At 54.0% G+C, this 12,043-nt stretch overlaps 1 long non-coding RNA gene across 8 annotated transcripts; it reads right to left on the bottom strand.

Moving 5' to 3' along the window:
- Positions 1–449: 449 nt before the first annotated feature.
- On the bottom strand, positions 450–3,833 carry LOC125550818. 8 transcript variants are annotated; one of them, XR_007301873.1, is made up of 6 exons: positions 3,349–3,833; positions 2,339–2,519; positions 1,721–1,814; positions 1,028–1,118; positions 902–952; positions 450–802 (listed from the first exon to the last, which is right to left on the bottom strand). It is a non-coding gene; the product is annotated as an uncharacterized LOC125550818 (long non-coding RNA). The 8 variants fall into 8 exon arrangements; XR_007301876.1 differs by having other exon boundaries at positions 1,041–1,118; XR_007301879.1 differs by having other exon boundaries at positions 902–1,118.
- Positions 3,834–12,043: the final 8,210 nt, after the last annotated feature.

Below are 12,043 nucleotides of genomic sequence, written 5' to 3'. Positions count from 1 at the left end.
GGCGAGGTGGGACAAAATCAACGCACGACCAGACAGAGTTTGCGTGCATGCCGGTTGAACGTACGGGCGAAAATTCTATTGTTTCTGGAGTAGGACGTGGCAAAATTCTCACCCCAACCCGTGAAAATGCAGGTTCTTCCCCTTGCCCAGACAGTGTTGTGGCTAACATCTAGCAATGCCGCAACACCCCAGATGGGTATTCTTCAAATGCGAAAACGGCGAGGTATGTTCTTGTTTTCATTCGGCTTTGTCAACCTATTCAGTTCAATTTCGGTAGTTTATTGAGATGGACATGTGTGTAGGAAGGTGGATGCTTATTTTGGTATTGGGAAGAAAAAATGTTTTTTCATATCCGAAATTGAAATGCAAATTACTGATTTACGGGCCGGCGCGGGCGGCGGCCGAGCAAACCCCACAAAGCGGACCCGTAAAAGAGGATTCGCAGAGGATTCGCCGGCCAGCGCAAAGCGGACCTGTAAAAAAGGATATTCAGCCCCCGCGCCGGCCCGAAAAGCCATATTTCTGCAAACTGTAAATGCATTTAGCGGGTCGGGACGGGGTCTACCTCTTGGCCCAATAGGCATGGCCTAAACACCAAAAAATTACAAAAAAATAAGTACAATCTGCCATTACAGTACTGAAGATATTACATGGGCAAGATCCCAGCCAACATGCAGTTCTTTGCTGTGAGCGACCAAGAGCAGTGAGCTCATGGACGGCTCCAACTTGCGAACGAGCCACCTTGTCAGTACTTCTCTATCTCCTTGGACCAAGGCTGGCTATGCTTGGACGCGATCTGTGGCTGCATAATTAGAATGTGTTGCAACGGGTGATACCATATTAAAATGTTGTCAGTTCTCAAAAAATAATGTTGTCAAAGCAGTGAAAAGGAAAAGGCTACCTGTGAAATTATTTCTTGCTGTAGTTAGTTGTGAGCAGAGAATCAAGTTATCTGTAACAAGAGAATCAAGTTATCTATAAGAAAAGGAAACTAAGTTAAGCCATGGGTGTACTTTACTTTTAAGACCTGAAGCCTTTACTTTAAGCACTGATGTTGTGCATGGAAGCTCATGCTGGAATACCTTTAGCTGCATATTACATCACAAATAGCTTCCCTGCTGCAAAAATTATGAGTCACTTCCAAGGTTCAAACAGTTCTTTGAATTTACCATCTTATAAAACAATGTATATGACCTTAATGTAAACATGTCTTAAAATAGTTCATGCACGGGCTATAATAACATATGAAGAACAGATCCGTTCCAAGATTCACATGGTTTTTGAACCATCTATCATAGCCAAGAAGATTTGAATCGCAGAAAATGGGGCAGTACTAAGATGCAGATTTTTCAATAAATCATTGCACTGTAGTTTGAATCCCTGTGCAGAACGAAATTTATGTTCAATGAAATCCTATTAACCCAATGCCATAATCCAAGATAATCTACCGAATTGCATTATTGAACATGAGAACTTATTATTGGAATATGTCAAAAAGGAGATAGGACTCCATCAAGAATAGGTTATTTAGAAAATAAATTACATGTCAATTGCAATAAAAAAATCTTCAAAGCACGTTTGACATGACAATTTGGCTATCACAAATGCCAAATAAATTACAGCCTATAAAGAAAACATCATGTAGCTAGAGAAAATGGACTTGAAAGAACTACGTGACAGTAAATAGGAAAGAAGATAGTTTAGTCGGCAAGGCACATACAATCACACCAACAGGAAAGAAATCCATCTCCATCGATCAAAGTTGTTCTTCTTCTGTCGAGATACGACGAGCGAGCTATCTTTGAAAGAGCTACCTGATAGTAAATAAGAAAGAAGATAGTTTAGTCGGCAAGGCACATACAATTGCAACAACAGGAAAGAAATCCATCTCCATCGATCAAAGTTGTTCTTCTTCTGTCGAGATACGACGAGCGAGCTATCTGTATGTAGTGGAGTACACATACAGCGTAGTTAGTGCAGAGATGCCCTCATGCCCATCGTCCATCAATCGACTCAAAAGAAAAGGTTCCGACCAAGCAAGCATGAGAACCCCAACCTCTCACAGTCCACAGAAGAGCTATATAGCCTACAACATATCCTTGCTACGCAGTGCGCCCCAAACACTGACCTTTTTCATCAGAGAATGAACTTGTACTTTGGTAAGTGATTAATCACATCCACAAGTCAGTTTTATTCTGTGGAATTCGATGGCAACCTGCTGCCTCGATTTGGTGCTCTGTCATTCTGAAGAAACATTGTGTATTCCTACGCTAACTTTCAGGGAAAGACTGAACACAAAGTATTTCATGGTCAGAAGCAATGTCAGAATAGCACCTACCACGTGGGTATTTCTTCCTGTAGTACAAGAAACCATATGCCAGCGAGAAGCCAACTTCTTCAATCAATTTGATTAACTCATAAAAGGAGATATCTTTTCTGTCCATGAATCCTTCTAGAACTTTATGTTGTTGATTCTCATCTTGATAGAAAAGGCAAATTTTCCAGATTTCCACAGCCATCTACAATGACATGGACGTAAGGAGCATCAGCACCAAACCAACCTTACAGTGGCATGAAGTGAAAAGAAGGTTGGCATGTTATTTGTAACGATCTAGGATTTATTCATACAGAAATGGAGGGAAATATATCAGCCTTGTGCACTTTGTATGTTCAGTGTTTGCAGAGTGTACGCACAAGCACCTTGAGCACTTTACGTCATGTACGATGAATTTCAGAGTATATGAACTTTTAAAAATTCAGTACTAATCAGAGTACAAGATCTGGGGCCCCCAATTTTGCATCACTGCTGCATATATCAATACTAAGCAGAGTACTAAGAATCTCATAGTACTATCAATATTGCAGAAGATGTATTATTAATTTCAGAGTGCAAGATCTAGTGCCCGGCCCCAACTCCGTATAAGTACTCCATATATCAGTACTAATCGGGGGATTATAGCCTAAAACCAGGGGATTAAAGACTGAAACGTTTAACCGCAAAGAAGGGGGAAAAGGCAGCCAACATGTCACAAATATCTTCAAGAGATGCAGAATATACATGCCAATGCGATAGGATTGTAGCACACACAACTTCAGAGGAATAAAAATATTCAGAGAACATGGTACTGTTTTGCCATGCAATAATTCAGACTATAAATCATACTCGTACCAGTTTAGCACAATGACTAATGATTTTAGCGCACCCTCCATTCTTATCCTAGATTCACCACTGGCTGATTAACTACTTGCTACGAACTAATACCTACTACCAAATTCAGAGAGGAAGACACAGGGAGGAGGAAGAGAATCAGTCAGGATTCATAGTAGGGAGATGAGAGTAGAGGATACCAGCCGCGATAATTGTGGTAGTCCTTCTGGATGTAGCCGCCGGAGTCGAAGATCGACGATGTCGTGGCCGCAATGATGTAAACCACATTGAGGCAGATCTTGGCAGCAACAATTCAATCGGGCGTTGTCGGGCGGGCAGGCGGATGGGTGGGCGCTGAAGGGCAGCGTTGGATAAGGACGTGATGGGCGTTGGAGGGGTGGCGAGGTGGCCGCTGAAGGGCGGGAACAGAGGCTACCGAACTGGGGCTTCCTATTGGATGAGGTGGTTGGGGCGGCATCCATTGGAGGGGAGGAAGGGTTGGGTTGCGACGGGGGCGGCGAGCGGGCTGAGGTGCGACCGCGGAGGCGGCGACGGGGGCGGCGAGCAGGCTGAGGTGCGGCCGCGACGGCGAGGGGGCTGGGGTGTGGCGGCGGCGAGGGGGAATAGATCGGCCTGGGCAAAGGTGAGGATCGAGGAGAGGAGCAGATGCGTACGGGTGTATTTTTTCATCAAACCGTTTTATCCTTCAGGCTGGCAGATTAACGATGGATTGCGGGTTGAATAACTAAAACATAAGGGACTTTTTCACAAAAAGGCCGCGACGGTGAACCCGGAAACTCAATCCGTGCTTTATTATTATTAGGGAGAGATATAGGCGGAAGAAGTACGTCAGGGGGGTCACGAGGGGCCCACGAGGGTGGAGGGCGCGCCCAGGGGTGGGCGCGCGCCCCTGCCTCGTGGCCTCCTCGTAGATCCCCTAACATGCACTTCAAGTCTTCTGGCCTTCTTTCCTTCCAAAAATGAGTTCTGTGAAGTTTCAGGTCAATTGGACTCCGTTTGATTTTCCATTTCTTCGAAACCCTAAAACAAGGTAAAAACAGAAACTGGCACTGGGCTCTGGGTTAATAGGTTAGTCCCAAAAATGATATAAAAGTGTATAATAAAGCCCATAAACATTCAAAACAGTAGATAATATAGCATGGAGCAATCAAAAATTATAGATACGTTGGAGACGTATCAGGGACCGAATCATGAAACTCGGTCGGACTGGTTTGGTTCATAATGTGACCGTTAGGGTTTTCGATGGGACCGACATGTCAACTCGGTGGGACCGATGTCATTAGGGTTAGGGCATAACTTCATCTCGGTGAGACCGATTACACAAACTCGGTAAGACCGATTTTGGTAATAGACTAACCAGAGAGTTGGTCAGGAAAACTCGGTGGGACCGATTCGCTCATCTCGGTTGGACCGAAACATTATGAAAGGGAAACAGAGAGTTTGCATTGCAATCTCAGTGGGACCGATCGCTCATCTCGGTTTGACCGAAACGTTACGAAGGGAAACAAAGAGATTACAATCCCATCTCGGTGAGACCGAGATCCCTATCGGTGAGACCGAAAAGACTAGGGTTTCTGGCAGTGGCTATGTCAAGAGAACTCAGTGGCGCCGGATAGAAAATTTCGATGGGGCCGAGTTTAACTTTTGGTTTGGGACATATGTGGATATGAGAAAGTAGTTGAGGGCTTTGGAGCATATCACTAAGCATTTGGAGCAAGAACCTCATTAAGCAGCACCTCACCCCCTCTTGATAGTATTGGCTTTTCCTATGGGCTCAATGTGGTCTTGAATCACTAAAATGAAAAATGTAGAGTCTTGTGCTTTGAGCTTGAGCCAATCCTTTTGTCCTTGGCATTTTGAGGGGTCCACTTTTCTAATTGTCGGGGGTTGGGTGCGACATATGCCAAAGGATGGCTTATCATGGTGGGGGCGAGTAGAACGTTGCCGGTGCCTGGAAACGGGATAAGGTGAAGGCATGCACGCCGGCGAATCTACCCAGCTTCGGGGCTCTCTGGGGAGATAATACCCCTACTGCTGCTCTACGGGGTCTCCGCATGATCACTATGGCAAAGTGTTTACACGGTTGCTCCTCGAGCTGTTTCCTAGAGGTAGGAGAAGGCAAGGCTAGCTCTCTCCTTCCTATACGATCTGGTCTAGTGCTAATGGATTCCAACCCTTTGCATGGATGCCCTGGGGGGTTTATATAGGCCTACCCCCATGGGTACAATGGTAATCCGGCTGGGCGCGGGCCCAGCCATCAGTCTCTCTGGCCGTCATCTTATCCGCCGACTCCTAGGGCCCGCCGACTGGCTCAGTACGGAGCCGACAGGCCGCGTCCGCCGCGGGCGGGTCTTGCCGGCTACAGATTACTGTAGTCATGCCTCTAACAACACGGGCTCGGTCATGAGGTCGTGGCGACAGCTCCGCCGTCTGGCGGGCGATCACTGTGGCCACTACTTGTTGTGTCTGATTAATGGCGCGTGGGGTCCGTGGGAGGGGCCGGCCGACTTCTGGTGGCCGACTCCCATCCGGGCCGACTGGTGGCGCTTTCGCCGTCTTTCGTACGCCCGCCGACTGGTGGGACCCATCATCTCTGGGTCGTACCGGCAGGCCGTCATGGGCACAGGGCTCCGCCCCCTGGGGCTGACGTCAGGGCCGGCATGGCAATAGTGTCGCGCCGCGTGGAGATCTCTGCGGGTACGGCCTACTGTAGCCACGCCTGCTCTTGGAAAAGGGGTGGGAGTGGACCTTACTATGGTCACTCCCCGTCCCGTCCCTCTTTATGAGGGCATGGGGGTTGTTGGCGTCGCGGGCCGACTCCCCAAGGCCGGCTTCTATGGAAGTCGCCAGTCGGGAGTCGGCTTTACCCTGAAGCCGTTCCTAGGACTCGGCCGCCTCGCCGCCGACTCCTCAGAAGGCGGCTCTTCGTCCTGGGATCTCGAGGGGCGCAGTCTACCTCAATGTCTTGAAAGGTTCTGGGCCTGGGTTAGCCTACCCGTGGCCCATTACTCCGACAGTAGTCCCCGAAGCTGGTGAGGCTCCGAGGGCGACATGTCGTGGAGCCTCAACAGTTTCTTCTCTCCGGCGGTCAGATCTGGGCTTCGCAAGCCGTCTTCTGTCAAGCCGACTAGTTGGAGTCGGACTTGCTCGAGGCCGACTTGCCCCTAAAAAAGTTTGAACGTTGCGGCGGAGTTCAGGCGGCGTGCCTGATAATCTTTCGGGTTGCCGCCCGTGGTTGACCCGTCGCGAGGCGCCACGTGCCGGAGCTAGTCTGCTCACCCACGCGCGCGACGGGACAGGCCTACAGGCAGGGCCCGCCACTACCGCGCCTCGGCATGCGAACGGATCCGTTGTGGCCACGCGGATGGTTGGGGTTCTCGCGCGGTTATTGCACGTGGTAACTTCGTGTGGTAAATCGTGGGGGTCGTGGGGTCCCGGGCGCAGTTAATCCCACGACCGCCCCCTCGACTTCTCAGCCCACGAGTCTACAAGTAGGCGGGGGGAGGGGGGCGGCGAAGCACGCGCGCCCATTCTCCCCACCTCCTTTCGCTCCTTCTTGCTTCTTCTTCCTCTTGCCGCTGCTGCTCCGAACCGCGCCGCGCCCGCAGCGATGAGCTCCTCCTCCGCCGCCGCGCCTCCTGTTGTTCGCTCCGGAGTGTGGGATGGCTCCGAGGTTGACGACGACGACATCGAGATCCTCCGCCAGACACGGCGGCTGCCCGGCAAGGACTTAGTGCGGGTCTGCCTCGCGCCGGAGGGAGAAATATCGCCGGCGCCGGTGGAGGGCGAGCGGGTCATATTCTGCTCGCACCTTATGCGCGGCCTGGGGCTGCCGGCAAGCGGCTTCTTCCGCTCCTTCTTGGAGTTCCACGGGCTCCAGCCTCACCACCTTACTCCGAACACGGTGGTGCTGCTGGCTGCCTTCGCCACCCTGTGCGAAGTCTTCCTCGGCGTTCTCCCCACCATCGGGCTCTGGGGTGAGTTCTTCCAGTCCAAGCTCGGCACACACGTCGCCGGCGTGCCGGCCCAGTGCGGTGCATTCATCGTGATGCGGAGATCAGTGGTCGACAATCCATTTCCCACCATCGCACTGATTAAGTCGGTGAAGATGTGGCAGCGGTCCTATTTTTATGTGAAGAACGTCACCCCAGAAGGCGACTGGGTCAACCTGTCGGCTTACGAAGCCGGCGCGCCGGCTGGAAGGCTCCCCAGCTGGTCACACCGAGCCAAGACGCTGTCTCCTGCTGGTGCCGCCATCGTCGCGCGACTCCGAGTGCTGATGCAGTCGGAGGGCCTGACCGGGGCCGACTTGCTGGCCGCCTTCGTGGCGCGCCGAGTCCTCCCACTCCAAGGCCGACCTCACCTGATCTGCCAGATGAGCGGTCATCGGGACCCGAGTCGGATGTGTTCCAAGGACATGCCTCACGTGGAGGTGGCAAACACGGTGAACTACATCACGAACTGCGGTCTCCCGGTGGACTGGCGGTTCGGTAAGGAGCCGTATTCGCGCGCCAACCCCCCGCCTATTGTAAGTCGTCTTCCTTCTTCTTCTGTTTCTTTTGTTGCTGAGTCCGACTTGTCAAGTCTGACCGTTTTTTGTTTTGAATCAGAACCCTCTTGTCCCTCCTTCGGCCGGCACCACGGGGCCGGCTCGTCAGTTTGTCCCCGATCGGGCGGAGAGCGACGCCGATGATCCTGACTTGGGGGCGGCGGCCATGGAAGCCGATGCCGAGGGAGGAGGAGGAGAAGCAGGCGGCTCCAGGCCTTCGGCCACTTTCGCCGACTGGCCTGACGACGAGGCCGAGGGAGAAGTCGCCCCGTGTCACCAGCCAAAGGCCGGCCAGCGAAGCACGAGTTCCTCCGCCGGCTTGGACGCTCAAGGTGGTGCGAAGAAGCGCTGGGCCGGGCCGAGTACGCTTGGTGGCCGGTCGAAGAAGTTCAAGGGAGCGGCCGCCGCGACTAAGCGGGAAGAGGCGGCCGCGAAAGCCAACCGCTTCCACAAGGAAGTGAAGAAGCCGCCGCTGGTCTCTGCGTAAGCGCCTCCGTCCCTTATCTTTATTTTCTCTTTGTTGATCTTGTCTGAGTTTTCCGTATGCTTTTCTCGCCTCAGGGCTCCCCTCACTCTTGAGAGGGTTGCCGCCGCCTCCATTATGGGGTCGATGGAGACGTCTGCCACCACTCGGCGGATTGACCCCGCCGCCGATCTTCGGGAGGCGACGGAGCGGAATGCGCAGGAGAAGCACGAGGAGGACGAGGCCGCCCGCCGGGAGAAAGCGGAGGCCGAGAAGGCGGAGGCCTCCGCCCTGAAGAAGCTGGAGGCGGCCGAGGCCGCCGCTGTGGCAAAGCGGCCGGCCAAGGAAGTCGCGCCCCGGCGGTCGGCGGTGTTCGTCACCCCTCTGAACTCCGCGCCGCCGCCCCCGGAGTTCACGGGGCAGTCAGGGGAAGCCGGCGGCGAGTTCCCGATCGTGGAGAGAGGCGGCGGCGACGCCCCCATGCCGGACGCGGCCACGCCGCCATAGCCGCCCCCGCCGCCGTCTAGAAGCGCGCAAGGCAAACAGCCGGTGGATCCGCCCTTGTCGCCAACTGAAGATGAGGCCGTGGCAAGGCTACTCCTTCAAGTCGGCTCGCCAATGCGCTGTCGTCTTGAGAAGGCGACTTCGGCACCACGCCCCTTGGAGACCGGCACCGCCAGCTCGACGATTCCAGATGCCAAAGCGACGAGCGCCGCGCCCATTGGGTGGGTGCGAGGAGGCGGCACGGGTCCGCTGAACCAGGCGCTTCTGGATGTCCAGACGAAGCTGCGAGCTGAGAGCGACGCCATCCAAAACTGCACCAAGGCGCACCTGGCGTCGCGGGCAGCCATCCGGGTATGCTTTCTCCTTTGTCCCTGTTTTCTTGTTCCTCTCTGTGGGGGGGGCGCCAGCGCATCCACTAGGTGTAGTCCCCGAGTTTTGGGCCGGCTACTGAGCAGGCGGCCCGGAACTCCAATTGGTAAGTTCCGGGTCCTAACTTTTGTTCTGAAATACTTGTTGCGGGACTATCACAACCTCCGTGTCACTGCCTTCAACCGCAATGTTGAAGAGCTGGGAAAGCGGACTGCCGACTTGTCGAAGAGCCGGAGTGAGTCCTTTTTCTTCTTTGCGGGGGTGCGCTGGCGCACCCGCGGGCTGTAGTCCCCGAGATTCAGGCCGACTGCTGAGCAGTCGGGCCGGATCTCCCCGGCGACCTTCTTCGTTGATGACTTAACGCCTTCTTTCTTCTTTCTCTTCAGAGGCCAACGCCACTCTTCAATAGCAGCTGAGCGAAGCCAACTCCGTGTTGCGTGCCAAGGGGAAGGAGTGCAGCAAGCTCGCCGCAGAGCGCGATCTGCTGGTCGCACAATTGGTAGAGCAGAAGGAGCTGCTTACGAAGACGCAGAAGGAGGTGGAAGAGGCGGAAGCCGCCCTCCTGGTCGAGTTCGCGAGCGAGCGCTCCTCCTGGACCGACAAGGAGGCAATGCTGGTCTCCGGCTTCCACGAGATCGAGGACCTCGTCGACGATGAGCTTCTTTGCTTTCCTTCTTTGAGCCGCCGACTATATGTCGAGCCGACTCCAGGTTTTTTTTTGACTTGTTCTTCATTCTTTCTGTCTTGGCAGACTTCTTCCCCGGCCACTCGCAGGCCGCCATTCAAGCTATCGAGGCCGACCGCGAGGAGCGGAGGGCGGGTGGCGCGGAGATCGCCGCTGATGCCCCTCGGACCCTTGACGAGCATATTCTGAGCATTGGGGCTCGCCTGCGGCCGTCCCACCAGATGCTGCGTCGGCTTCAACGTGTTGGCGCCCAAGCGATCGCCGCCCTGTGGCCAGACGTGCAGGCTCCGCGCACCCCCAGTCGGACTGCCGACTGGTTGGAGGTCGCGGCTGGCCGTCTTGAGGCCTGGAAGGGTTCCTCGGCCCGGGCCGGAGCGCGCCGAACCTTGGAATTCGTCAAGGCGTGGTATCCGGGGCTGGACCTAGACCGGCTGGCCACACTCCGGTCAGAGGCCCAGCCGGAGCTGGCAGCCGCGAAAGACACCCTTGTCAAACATTCGGCGGTGATCGCCGAGTACACCGACACCAGCATCTTTGTCCCCGAGCGAGCTGAAGACGGCGAGGAGGTGCCACCGGAGTGGTTTGGGCTGAACCCCGACTACGGCGAGGACTCGGCAGAGGTGATCGGCTCTAGCATCGAGGAGGAAGACGAGGCGGAGGACGGAAGCGAGACGGAGGCACCGGAAGATGGAGCGGACGGCCAGCCTCAACTCGACCGTGCCTCCAGCAACGAGCCATGCCCGCCCGAGCCGACTGCTGCCGGAGGTGATCAAGCCGAGACCGCCCAGCCGGCCGCCCCAACATCCAACACCGCCGTCTCCTCCGATCCTCCAAATCCGTCTGCCGCCCCCTAGGCTGCCACCTTGTCTTTGTTTTATCTGTTCTAATAGTTTTTGAAGAACTTGTTAATTCGCACAATTCCACCCGTGGGGTGTATTTTGAAATTCTGCTCGAAGATTCGGCCAAGGGCCTTTGTTATGTAAATATTCATCCGACTTCTATCTTTCTTGCTCATTGTTCTTTTGGCTTTTTCCTTTGCCGTCTTCCCTCAATTGCCATCTTTGTCAGTCAGACAACCGCTCTGCGAACTGCTGCTGGATCAAATTCTTGGTCACTTTGGGAAGGCAAGTACTTAGCCATTTTTAGAGTTGTTTAACAAGTCGGATAGAAGGCGGCAAGCCGACTATTCAGGAGTCGGTTTGCGAAAAAAAAGGCTGGAAGCCGGCCTTAAGCTATGTTTGTGCTTTGAGTCCTTAGCCATTTTTCATGTGGACGCCCATTCTTCCTTACTCCTGCCCACCAGACAGTCGCTCTGCGAGCTGCGGCTTCTGGCAGGAGACGGTTTAGATGCCACACACTACTTGTCCGGCTGCGGGAAGCATTTCATAGCGCAGGTCGGCAAGTCCCCGGGCCGACTAGTCGAACCCGGTGCCAAGCGGCATAACAAAGAGTAATATACTCGAAGGCATATTTCTTATCATATAGATAAAAGAGGGCAGTCCCCGAGCTCTTCTCGGGGGGGCGAAGTCTTGGTACTTTTAATACAAAAGGTAGCGTGATACATACTGCGTTTAACTGTAAAATTTTCGGAGGAGATTTGCATTACATGGCCGCTCTGTCTCTTTGTCGGAGTCGTCCCTCTTGTGTGCTCGAGGCTTCTGAGCGTTGATCAGGTAGTAGGAGTCGTTGCCCAGCACTTTGCTGATGATGAAGGGGCCTTCCCAAGGTGCCGACAGCTTGTGCTGGCCGGCTGTTCACTGGATTAATCGGAGCACGAGGTCGCCCTCCTGGAAAGATCTCGGCCTGACCTTCCTGTTGTAGTATCTGCGCAGGCTCTGCTGGTAGATGCTGGACCGGCTGAGTGCCAACAGCCGGCCTTCTTCCAGCAGGTCCACGCCGTCTTGTCGTGCTTCTTCTGCTTCTTCCTCGGTGTACATGGTGACTCGCGGGGAATCGAACTCTATGTCCGTTGGGATGACGGCTTCAGCACCATAGACGAGGAAGAAAGGCGTGAAGCCGGTTGACTTGTTTGGAGTCATGCGCAGACTCCAGAGGACGGCTGGCAACTCGTCGAGCCAGCAGCCAGCCGAGCGCTCCAGAGGCTCGATTAGTCGGGGCTTGATGCCGGACAGGATGAGGCTGTTTGCTTGCTCCACCTAGCCGTTTGACTGTGGATGGGCGACGGATGCTAGGTCCAATCGGATGCCCTGTGTCGCACAGAAATGGGCCAAGGCGCCTTTGGCAAAATTCGTGTCGTTGTCGGTGATGATGCTGTGTGGTATGCCGTACCGAATTGTGATGTCG

The sequence above is a fragment of the Triticum urartu genome, chromosome 4 (assembly GCF_003073215.2).
Source record: "Triticum urartu cultivar G1812 chromosome 4, Tu2.1, whole genome shotgun sequence".
Lineage (NCBI taxonomy): Eukaryota > Viridiplantae > Streptophyta > Magnoliopsida > Poales > Poaceae > Triticum > Triticum urartu.
Note: the sequence above shows the minus strand (reverse complement) of the source record. Positions and strands in the feature narration are given on the sequence as shown.